We start from the raw sequence: 12,185 nt of genomic DNA on the forward strand, positions 1-12,185 counted from the left end.
GGAGGAATTATGGGTATTTCTCCATTGCTTCCAGTCTCCAAGCTAGCTTTTTTGGAGCTCTCTGCCTAGCATTACATTGGGTCTTTTTAGTGCCTACTGCCTCTGGAGATTTCGGAGAGGAAAGATATACTCCACTTCTTTCCTCAGACTTGGGCTCATCAGGCGTGACTTGTCTGAAGAACCTGCTTCACAAAAGAGCTCCCTGTTCCATTTTAGGCGTTGGGAAAAAAAATAAAAAGCCAGATTTCTCAATGGCTTCCTAGCCAGAAAGAATTACTGCTACTGAGCACTTGTAGGAAAAATCTCTATTTAGAAGTGTAAATGATAATGGAATCTTCCTGGAAATCTGGATCCACTGCAGCCTTTCAGTGCTCAAAAATATGGACTTCATCGCTTTTGAAAAACTTAGCTTTAAATGAGCAAAATCAGAAGTGACTTTTCAAAAGCCTCCTGCCTCCAGCCCCCTTAATTCCCAGGTAGCATTGAAAATAGTTGTAGTATTGATGTCAAGTATCATGCTCAAACTAGGGGGGGAAAAAAGACACTTTTCAGTTGGCTGAATTCTCAGGTTTCCTCTAGATACTATTTTAATAACAGACTCATTAGGAAATTCCCCAATTATTTGTATTGTGTTCCCACGTTAGAAGGCAGAATGTTATTTCTTAATTTCAATATTATTATTGAATAGGGATACCTATTCCCTGCAGAATGAACAGATTATGCTGGTCCACTCAGGGATCAGCATTATTTCTGGCTGTTACATTTCCCTGCAAATGAATGCTAATATCATGACAGGTATTTGACAGCGGTATTAAAAAAGAAAAGAGATACATCAAGTCATTCGATTAGCGATAGAGAGGGAGAGGGAGATCAGCACATGGAAACATCCATCCAAGAGAATCCCATGTAAAGTGGAACAACTCTGATGCCTGATCTTGGCGGAATTTAAGTCAATGGCAGATTTGCCTCAGATCTGAACGGGCGCAGGGCCACAGCAACAAAGAAAGCAAAATTTATTTTCCATATAGCTACACAGTGTCATTTGACTTCAGTAAGTGTTACAGATACATCCCAGGAGTTAGAATCTGGCTCTGTTAAAAGTCAGGGTTGCAAGAGATGGTAACCGCGATTGTAGGCAGGACAGATCAGATATTATACGGAGCAAGAAGGAAATACAAACCTCGCAGAATTAACATATATTGTCACATTGTATTAAGGTTTTCTGTAGGGCTAGATCAGATTAAATGCATTGAATCCCAGTCATCTTACAGCATATGAAAATATTGTCATGGATAGAATTTTTCATTAGTGAATAAAATGCAGAATAATGAACAGTAGACAAAAAAGAGAGAAGATGTAAAGCCAATCAAAGGAAGGGCAGATGTTTAAAAAGTCTTTTGCTATTCAGGATTGTGATCCAACAAAAGCAATTATGTTTCTGCTTTCTCAATTTCAAAACAGCAGAAAAGAGCTTTGAGGTTTTTCCAGTGCTTATGGCCTATCTCCACACCGTTAACTGAACAGAAGGTACCATAATACCAAACATAGCCAAAGGCAACTGATTCCATGCAAAGCTTATAATTTGGGACATCCAGTGAGTTAAAGGGGATCATAATCACGAAGGAGAAATATATATATATATAAAAATATATATATATGTTCAAAAATTGCCAAAGAAATCTATAAGAAGCCTAATTAAATTCTGTTATAAATCTGGAAAAGGAATCATAAAAACAAAACTAAATCAGTGCCTACAGGTGGAAATTATACTTGGTAACTGCCCTCTGAACTCATGAAAAAGATCATGTCTGGAATTTTGTCAAGGAATGACTGGCACGTGGTTGCAGAAAAAAACAATGGTCTGTCTTGGCAAAGCGTTGAATATTATTTTTGATCAAAAATGCATTGTGTTATTTTTGAATGGATAAATATCTGAGATGTAATTATAAATACAGTGGACCACGTTGCACCCTCAGTATCCCTAGCCATGCATCTCAGCAAAGGTCAGAGAGGCCAAATATATGAATATTCAGTGAAAGCAGAATACCTATGGCCCAACGTGCACAGAACAGAGAGGAATGAAAATCTACAAAGATTCAGTGTCATTCATTCTACACTATCAGAAAACCATTTTCTTACAGTACTCTTCCTATATTACCTGATGCATAAGGCCTGATGTAGAAAGATGCTGTTTTCTGCTCAGACTGGATGTACTGTGTCATCATAAAAATGGAGAAGGTCACATTCTGCCCTTTGTAGTAGTCATACAACTTTTTAACATTGTGTGATTGAAAGGGGTATACAGTCAGACATAATGACATGCAGTCATAGGATAAAAAGCTGTTGAAATCATCAGAACTTTTGCCATGGAGTTTAGTGGGGCTGAGATTTTGCCCACAGGGTTTGGCTGCTCTTTCTCTGACTCGTGTTCTTGTGTCCTATTCAGACAACACAGGCTGCTTCCTACTTCCTCTGCTCCCCCAGCTAGGGAGCAGGAAGCACAAAGCGTCACTTCTGCAGGTGAGCAGGCAGAATTTCTTTAAGATAGCATGTGATGAACCTTGGCACAATCCCAGACAGTCTTTTATGTGCCTAAAACGCTGCTTAGGCAAAAGGTAAATGTATACTGCAGGTCACACAGAAAATCCGGTAAGTCTTGATTAGGCATCTCCCAGGCATGATGCTGGGTGGGACTTCTTAGATATTCAACACAGTCCTTCTGTACATGTCCAGCTAGTCCTACCCCGAGCCAGCTCAGTCCTATCCAGAGTCAGCTCAAGTGAAAGGCAGTGCAGCCCTCCTGCAGGGACAGGAGCTGGGGCCTGCTTTTCCCAGCTGCAGAAAGGAGTAAGGTGTAAGGAAGGCCAGGACAGGGTGTGGGCCAGGATGGAGAAGGTTCAGGAGAGCAAGACTCTTGGTCCTGCCAGGGAAATAAAGAAACAGAGGCAGCACTTGCTACTCCAAACCCTAGACTTCCGCCTCATTTTCCAGAGCTTTGGCCTAGCCAAAGCAGTGCTCATGTTTTTGCAGCAGGAGGCTGCAAAAGTAACAGCCTACTTGTCTTCCATCTGGAACTGGCCCTGCCATAGGGCTGCACCATGTTCCTATTTCCTTTCCCAAACTTGGCACTTCCTGCCTCGTACCCCACTGGTAGGCTTCTTGGTACTTCGTGGTACCCATGAGGCTTGTCCAGAAGGTGCACAGGAGCAGGATTTAGGTTTGTTTTGGATTTTGATAGCAACTGAGAATTCTCCGTGCTTATTTTCTGGGGCACGTGAGTACTAACTGGAAACTTCTGAACCTGAAGCTGTGTAGCTGCATTAGCTCGGGATCTCTGCAGTAAAGCAACTCCCCAGCTGCCTTGGAGCAAGGACAAAACAGGCTCACCTCCGTCTGCAAAAGACCATGTTAGCATTGTCTTGCACACCCTTGGTTTCAGCATTCTCAGCCACTTCCATTCAAAAGAGACAACTGCTTTTGTGCAATTGACTGGCAGAAGGAGTACTTTGGAAGTTAGATGTTTTCAGTTCTTTTCAGCTTGAGGTATGGTTTGCAAGTCCCCATCTTTGCCATTGAGAGAGAAGAGGTAGCAGGGGAGATGACCACATGGCACTTTGCACTGAAGCTAGCCACAGTGGATTCAAGAGGTCAGGAGTGATGGAGCTAAACAGAGCACAAGTAAGCTACAGCTTTTGCATTGCATGTAGACGTGCGTGGACTGAAACCAGGAGTTTGGAGCTTCCCATTCTCAGCGGGAGCGCTCAGTACCCCAGTACCCTTTCCACACCCTCTGGCTCCATGAATCATGCTTTCTGGGCTGCACAGTGGCCCAGCTTCTATGCAAGAATTAGAAGCACCCCCTCATCACTATTCCCACTGCCACCTAAATTCTTCTGATGAGATCCTCTTCTCTATATGTCTGTAGAGTCTACTGAGATAGATCTGGAGCTCTGCTTCTGAGGTGTACACTCAATACGCTATTTAGCAAAAAGGGATGGTATCACCACGAGCTCCATCCCAAGAAAAACAGTGATGAGCCACCTGTGTCCAAATGCATGAGTTAGGTAGCTAATTATAGGACAGTCCAGTTCAGAATGCTGCTTTCAAAGATGCGCTTTACTGCAGCTCTGATGGAGAGCAACACTTCCCTCTTTGGGATTTCCTATTAGCTTAGATGGCACTTAGCTTGCCGTGTTCATTTTTAGCGTATGTTTACATTTGTGGGCAGACATGCCCATCCCCTCCATGATCCAGGCTAAATGAATATAGGGCATTCTAGTCCAGGAGATAAGGCTGGTTGACTTAAGTCCTGTGCCGTAATTATATGGTTATATAGCTGCTGGACCGGAGCTGGTTACCATACATGACAAGAGCTGGCATATATCTCTCTGCACCCACTTATATATGGCTGCTTTCTAAGTACTAGCTTTCCTCAGTCAATGTGTAGGGAGTTTAAGCATTATTTGCCTGCACATTTCACCCATACTTGAACCCAAGTTTGTGATCTAACTCAGCAATTTATGCATGGCTGATCTCTAAAGCCAGGATACACACTCTCTACCCGGGATCTTCAAACTCTCTTAGGTCAATGGAGAGCCAATCGGGGTGGACACAGTAAGACCCTGTCGAGGACCATCTATTAGCACCAGCAAAGTGAAAGCAGTTGCTTAGACTAACCTTTGCCTGGGTTATAAAGGGATATTATAACAGCCATATAGCCAGTGTCCTGTGTTCTGGAAAGCCAGGCTGTCTGTGTGGCTCTCTGCCATGCTTCATTGCTTCCCTTCCCATCTTACGACTACAGCAGCCTTGGCAACTGCCCTGCTTCCTCTCCCTTGGTGCAACAAAATTCAGATTTTGGGCTGCTGCGAGACACCTCTAGGCCTGTCCCACATGCACTGTGCTGTGCCCTCCTGCTGCTGAATGTGCAAGTCATACAGAAGCTCAGGCTGAGAGACAGAAGCCAATATCTGAATGGTGCTGTTAAGAAACCAATACCATGAAATGGCATCTCAGCCTCCCTCTCAGCACTTAGTTGCCACCTCATTGCTGAGACGGGCTGACTGTGTGGGTGCTCTGTCCCTGCTTCACTCCAGGGGAAAGCGCAACCCCCTTCACCACCAGCTTGTCTGACTTTGTGCTGAAAAGGAGGAGAGTGCTCCTGCTATCAGATGGAAGCATAACAGAAGAGCACCAATTGAGAAGTGGTTTAAAAAGCCATCCCTTACCAGTTGGCACTTCCCAACTGAGATACATGCCTGAGTGTGTGCCATTTTGATCCTAGCATCGAAGGGGGTCACAAAGCTCATCAGGCCAAATCCATAGGCAAACATCCAGTGCACACAGAGCTTTAGGTGTCTTTCTCAGCACTGTGAATTTTGATTCAAGAGTGAGTGCCTCCCTCCAGGTATTACATAGCTGGGCATGACAGCACTGAGGACTGCTATTAGAGAAGCTCTTCTGACTACTGCTGGTCAGGATTAAGATGTGGCCGCACTCAGCTGTCTCCAGAAGTTTGTCCTCATTTTCCCTTCTCCCAGAGGTTACTGCCCAGTTGTGCATTTTAACTCTTTATCTGATTGCTCCTTGACAACTACTTTCATAAAGTGATTCTGGTTAAAAGAGAAGAGCTTTTGGAGCTGGTCTCTTGCACATAGCTCCTTGCAGCATCCCAGCAAATTTACAAGAGGAGCACAGGCTGCAGCTCAAAGGGGCATGAAGAGCTGCAAGGGAGCCTGTTGCAGCTTTGTGTTTCTGGGCTTCATGTTGTACTTTAATGGGCTAGTTACAGCCTCCATGAGGGCCTCTCAGAAGGGAGAATAGGGAAAATGCAAAAATACCTCAATTGCACCCCTACTCTGCCCCCACTAGACTCCTCAAAATAGGTTGTGTGGGAACAGATGGCAAAGGAATTGGCTCTGTCAGCTTTGTACTAGCTAGGAACTCTCTCGTGCCAAGGGAATCCTCAAGTGGGGAGATTCGGCAGCTCTCCAGCTCTTCCAAAGTGGGTCAGAATGATTTAAGAATCTGGCCCTTTGTGTCCTCGTTTCCTCTGTAAATCCACTCAAATACAGGGGATGATGGAATGGTGAGAAGGCAGAGAATAACATTTCAAAGAGGATCAAAATATGTCATTTTAGCTTTTGTATGCATAAACATGCATAATATGACATTTTGTTTAGACAGTTATTTAAAAAGAAACTTACAATCTTTTTAATTAAAACGAATGCAAAGGAATAGGCTATAAATATGAACACAGGAAGGTAGGAGTTGACAGCATACAGCCTTCCAGACAATCTTCTTTCAGTTGTTATGGAGTATAATAAAATTTTGTTTCCCTTTGCAATTTTTCCATAATGTTTATGTTTGTTTTAGGTAACAGATTAACTGTAGGTGACATTTTTTTTTCATATATCATGTCATGTGTCGGAAGCCCTCACTTTAACAGCTAGCGTGGGAACAGTGAATGAGAGTACAGGCGAAAAGAGAAAGAGAGAGAGATGGCCGTGCAGGAGGAGAACGCCCAAATTGTGGATGTGATAGTGCCTACACTTATACTGGCATTATTATTAAGATGCTGCTGGCTCCAAGTCTCAATACGTTACCTTACCTCTGCCATTCCCCCTCCGCGTACTTTGCTGTACCTCGGCTGTCTGTCTGCCTAACTCGCAAAACGCTAAACAAGTTCTGATATTTACCTGTTTATGATTAAATTGCAAAATGATCTGTTTAGCTCAGTTCTAAATTAAGGTCTGCATTAAATGTCACAGCATTTATCTTTCATAAAATGAGACAGCAAGGACACTAATTTCCTCGGTATTCAATCACTGCCCCGTGCCACTGGAGAGCAGCCTGGGAAGGAGCGTGCCCACCGTTCACAGCTCGCTGACAGCGCCGAGACGGAATCATAAAAGTCAATTAATCATTAAAAGCTGTTACCAGCCCGTATTGAACCAGTCTGGCACCAAATGTTAATCAGCCCCCTATCAATACAGTAAATTCCTGCAAATTGGGGCGGTCGATAGCGCCGAGGCCCCAGCAGATCGATGGGAGGGCGCGAGGCCTCCCCGCCGGGCCCCGCCAACATGGCTGCCAGGCGGCCCTGCACCTGTCCCACCAGGCCCCGCGCGCCGCCGTTGCCACGGTGACCGCATGTCACCCCCCCCCCCCAACCGGTCCCCTCGGCCCCCTTCGAGGAGAGGTGGAAACCGATGCATCACTGCCTTTGATGGATTTGTCAATAATACTTAGCAGGGGAAGCGGCCGGGATGGGGGTTGCGGGGCCGGGGTGGGGGGGGGTGCGGGCAGGCGGGCGGGCGGGCAGGCGGCTCCCCTGGCGCTGGCAGGGCCGCGGTCCCTGAGCGCCGCGGGGCGGTTTAATTGCTCGAGACGCTGCCGTGTGCCGCTGCATATATCTGCGGGGGCTAAAGCGGCGGCTGGAAGGGCGGCTGGCGGCGGCCTCGGGAAACGGCCGCGGCCCGGGGCGGCCGGCGCAGTGTGCCATTAACCCGGGCAGCCGGTATGGAAGGAATAACCGGGAGCTCCTCGGTTGAAGGATTTCTTCTCTCTGTAATACGTTACTCATGAACGGCTCTGGAGTTGTGTATTAATCCCCCCGGGGGCACGCTCGCCCAGCGCGGTGCGCTCAGACGTCGGCTCCACGCGGCTGAGGGGCGGCCGTAAAATGGCGCCAGTGCAGCTGGGGCCGCCGGTTACCTCGTTGGCGTCGGAGCGGGTGGGGAGAGGGGAAGGAGAGCTCCGCTCTGGCGCCCGCACAACGCTTTTCCCCGCGTCACTCCTCTTATGAGAGACTTCAGACTTCCTTGCTTTTCCCACTGTTCAGTCTGCAACACCAACAGCTTCAGGTGGGCTGTGGTGAGGACTCAGGTTACGTCCTTGTCCCTCCTCGCCCCTGGGGCCATGATGCCTCCCCCACAGACCTGCCTGCCCCACTGGAGCGCCCAGTCCGGGGGAAAGCAGCCTACTGGGAGAAACCACCCAAAAAAGGGCGCCGGGGCATGAGGAAGCTGGGCCGGGACTCTGCAAAAGCCAACGTACCCCCGATGGAGTATGTGTTTTCTAGCCGGCGGAGACAAGCCCTCCGGCACAGAAGTGAGCGTCACAGGAGGGACTCGGTCCCCTGAGGCTGTCGCTGCAGTACCCCCGCGGCCGCTTCTCCGGGGAGGGCAGAGACGCGCGCCTCCCCTCTGCAGGGCTGCCAAAGGCAGAGCCGAGCCCAATCCATTTATCTCTTCTTACTGTTATTAAATCTGACCTGCAGTGCAGGGGGGGGATAGAGTTTTTTAGGATTGCAGGATATTAAGAAGCCTCTTTAGAGATGAAAGCAACGCTGGATGCTGTTACTCCAGGGAAGGATTGTGTTCCACCAGTTTCATTGTCATTTAACATAAAACATAAAGGTTAACGCTGAATAAAATAATACCCATGTTGATTATTTTAATAGTCTCAAAGTATAACTTTTTCCCAGGACTGCAGTTACCTAACCCATGTGCTGTACATGTGCCGGCAGTATTTTGTACTTTTCCACACTACTGATACGATGGTTCCATTAAGTTCAGCACTGAGAAGCTATTGTGCGCGTCTCTCGTACAATCGTTCCACATCCTACGGAAAATGGAAAATATACTGATCCAAAGACATGCTAATTCCCAAGGCTTGTACATTTTAAAAGATTAATAAAAAAGTCCATCTTATTATTATCTGAGTTATAGGAAACATCAAAATAAATTAGGAACCCTACTGCAAAGAAATCCCCTATTCAACATATTGAGACAGGATGATGTTATGAGTGTTCAGACAAAGGTAATACAGTACCTCTACTTAATTGCCCTGACACCTTGCTCAGTTCCTCCAGCTACACTCTGAGTGCTAAAAAAACCCCCTCTCATTGTTATTAATTGTATTCCTTTTTAAATGTAATGTCATATCGCTGCGGGCTGAGCTAATGAAACATACCCATATTACCAAAATAGGCATATTTCTTTTTGTACAACACATTCTATCAAAACCGTCTGCTAAAGACATTGTGTTAAAGACCTTTCATAGAGCAATATAAAGAATATCTCAGCTACTCCAACATTTCTATTACATGATTATTAAAATGCCCAGGAGGACTAAACAATATAGTGTGGATCCAGTTATCATATAAGACTTTAGAAATATTGTTAATTCTTGCCACTGATTTATGTTAATACTAATGCTAGATTACATGCTATGGCTACTAAACAGCCACTGCATACCAATTCACACAAAGACAGTCTCTCTCCACTCTAGGGGAACTGCGCTCCTCTCTTATAATGAGAATCTGAATTATTTATCTCTCTTTATCCTACAGTAGTTCACTTGACCACACTCACTTTTTTTTTTCTGTTTTTACTGCACATCAATGCATGTAAACATGACACAATAACAAGCACTATATTCATATACTTCAGCCTCTTTAAATCACATGAAATTAGAGGATGGAAGAAAAATAACTGCACAGCGTTGACCAGGCAAACGGTATGAGATTGCCTAAATGCAGAAATGACACCCACCCTTCCACTGCCCCCCCCCCGAAAGTTGTCTTCAGTATATTTTAAACACAGGCCCAGGGCCCAGTATAAATCATACATAAGCTGAGCATAAAGAAGACTTCCTTGCTGATGGTTTGTGAGTTTGAGCTGGTGACATGCTTGGGCAGCTTGGAGAATGGCCTACATCCACAAAAGAGCAGCACCTGCTCTTAGGTGCCTGACTGCCTTTCACAGCTCTAGCTGGGAGTAAGGAACTACACAGCGCATGCACAGAGTTAGCTACCTCTGGCTGGGACGCTGGGCAAAAATAGCAACATTGCGATAGCAACAACTCCCAGTTCATGTAAGAAAGTTCATATAAGAAAGCAGTGTTCAGTTTCATCTTTGTCCTAATCAAAGGTAGGGGTGTGACCAAAGCTCTTTTAGGTCAGAGGTGAGTACTGCATCCACTAAGTTACAGGCAGTCTGTGGCAGGCCTGTTGAAGTACTTTTAGCTTGTCTGTAACACTTGTTCTTCAGTCAGTAGTGCTGGATTTACGTGTTATTTGGCAGAATGCATTTGGTCCCCTTCACAAGTGGCACAGTCACACATGAGTTGAACTCGCTATGTGATATTTGTATGTTGCAGCCACACTGGCTACTGTCTCAAATTGCGCTTTGGCTGGCCTTTGCTCGTCAGACAACACTGTAGGAATCCAGCCCAGGTGAATTAATTCTGAAGATCCCTGGGGAGAGCTCCCTGAGGAGAGATGGTTCTTCTGTTTTCACAGTAAAGAAGCTGACACTCCAACTAGGACACGACTGCAGCAGAATATGAATGTCACTGGTAGGATACCAGCGTACCTCACCACTGCTTCCATGTCTTTTGCAAGTAGCATTGACAAATAGGATGTTCTCAGTCATGGCAGTGTCCTGCAAGTGGCAATGCAGATGCTTGCAGGTTCCCATTCCATACTGCCCTCTGACCTAGGCTCCAAGCAGAGTTAGAAGGACACCGTTCATGACTGCACATGTTGCTTGCCATCCTCACTGCTGATCAGCTGTGGAATGAAGAAAGATAGCATTCATGGAAATCTGAGCTTACATCTTAGCTGATGAGGAAGATGACTAGCCTGATTCCCAGTAAATGCTGAGAAGGGGGTTACAAAAGGTTATTTGGAAACTGACAGCCCAATTACATATGCCAAACAATTTAGTGGGGGAATGATGAAAATCAGAAAGACTGTTTGCAAGGTGACACCTGCCATTTGGAAGACTCTTGTGCTGTGCTACCTGTAGGTATTGGATGCACAACACTTGGGCTCTATCAGCGCGACTAGAGGACCTATATCCCCATTTTCTGTCTTATTGACCTCTTTCAGTTACACAAACATTGAAAGGCATATTTTTCTGTCACGCGTTTAGCTGTTGCTGTTTACTGCATTGTTTCACTGACATTGCCACCAGCTAACAGGATATACCATTTCTAGTTTTCCACAGCTTTTGCTCATCTAAGGTTTTGCAGGTATCTCAATTTGTCCTGACAGCTGAGCCTATCGAAACTATTCAACAGAATGATCATGCCATCCACCACCTGTGTTATTTTAGTGAACCTTCTCTGCCATTTTCAGGCACGAACTAGAGTACTTCAGTTATCACCAGACAAACTGTGGAACGGAAGTAGATGGGTTTTTTTGCTAAGAACAGGATGGTGGTCCTTCTCTGTCAGGCTTCAGACTATGTCCGTACAACATCTGCAAGGGCAAGGGAGAGCAGATGTGAGAAGTTTGGAGAAGACTGCAGTGGAGTCACACCCTGTGAAAGCACATTCAATTACTCACCAGAGCCAGAAGCTGAGAGGGCTGCCCACCTGTTCTGTGCTGAAGCCCTGGCCACCACTGGAAATGCTGTGTCACTGTGAGTTTGTTGCTTTGAAAGTCATAAACTTTCACTGTCCGAAGGACTTGATCCCAACATCTACTTTCTTGTCTTCATCCTTACTAGCCTCACCACGACCTGCACCTGCACATAGCAGGTATCACTACATTATTATCCCAGAAAGGCAATGGAAGAGGAAATGTTGAAGAAGGGAAAGCATGGGACTTATTGCAAGTAGTGTCCAGGGGAAAAAGAAGAAGGGAAGAGGAAGAAGAAGGGGAAAAAAAGAGCAGAGGCTTCATTTAAAGGGGTTGATTAGGCAGAATTATTTCTGGATCAGTGTGACTGTGTGGTCATACTGAGGTGGGTATATGTATGTCATGTCAAAAGCCAGGGTTGTTGCAAGGGCTTGAATCTCAACAGGAACTCTTGTGAGCTCTAAAATACTTTCTTCACTGTCCCAGCAGCCTTTGCTGCTGGTGACAACAGAGGGGACCTCAGAGGCCAACTATGTGAAATTTGAAGGAACTGGGGACACTGTTGGACTCTGCTGATCACCCACACTAGCTTTGTCTTCACTTCTCCTTCCTGCATCAGGCTTGCTTTGCACGCTCCATCATCATCCACGTTTGCTTGGCAAGGTAGCTGAATTCTAGCTGATAACATGCAGAGTCCCAAGGCTGGAAGAGCGGGGAGCAGGACAATTCTGTCAGAAGTGGGGGTAAGAGCGAGGAGGGATGGAGGGACAGAAGTGCTTGGGAAGACCATCGTGTTGGATGGTGTGAGGCTGAT

This window comes from Struthio camelus, chromosome 1 (assembly GCF_040807025.1).
Source record: "Struthio camelus isolate bStrCam1 chromosome 1, bStrCam1.hap1, whole genome shotgun sequence".
Taxonomy (NCBI): Eukaryota; Metazoa; Chordata; class Aves; order Struthioniformes; family Struthionidae; genus Struthio; species Struthio camelus.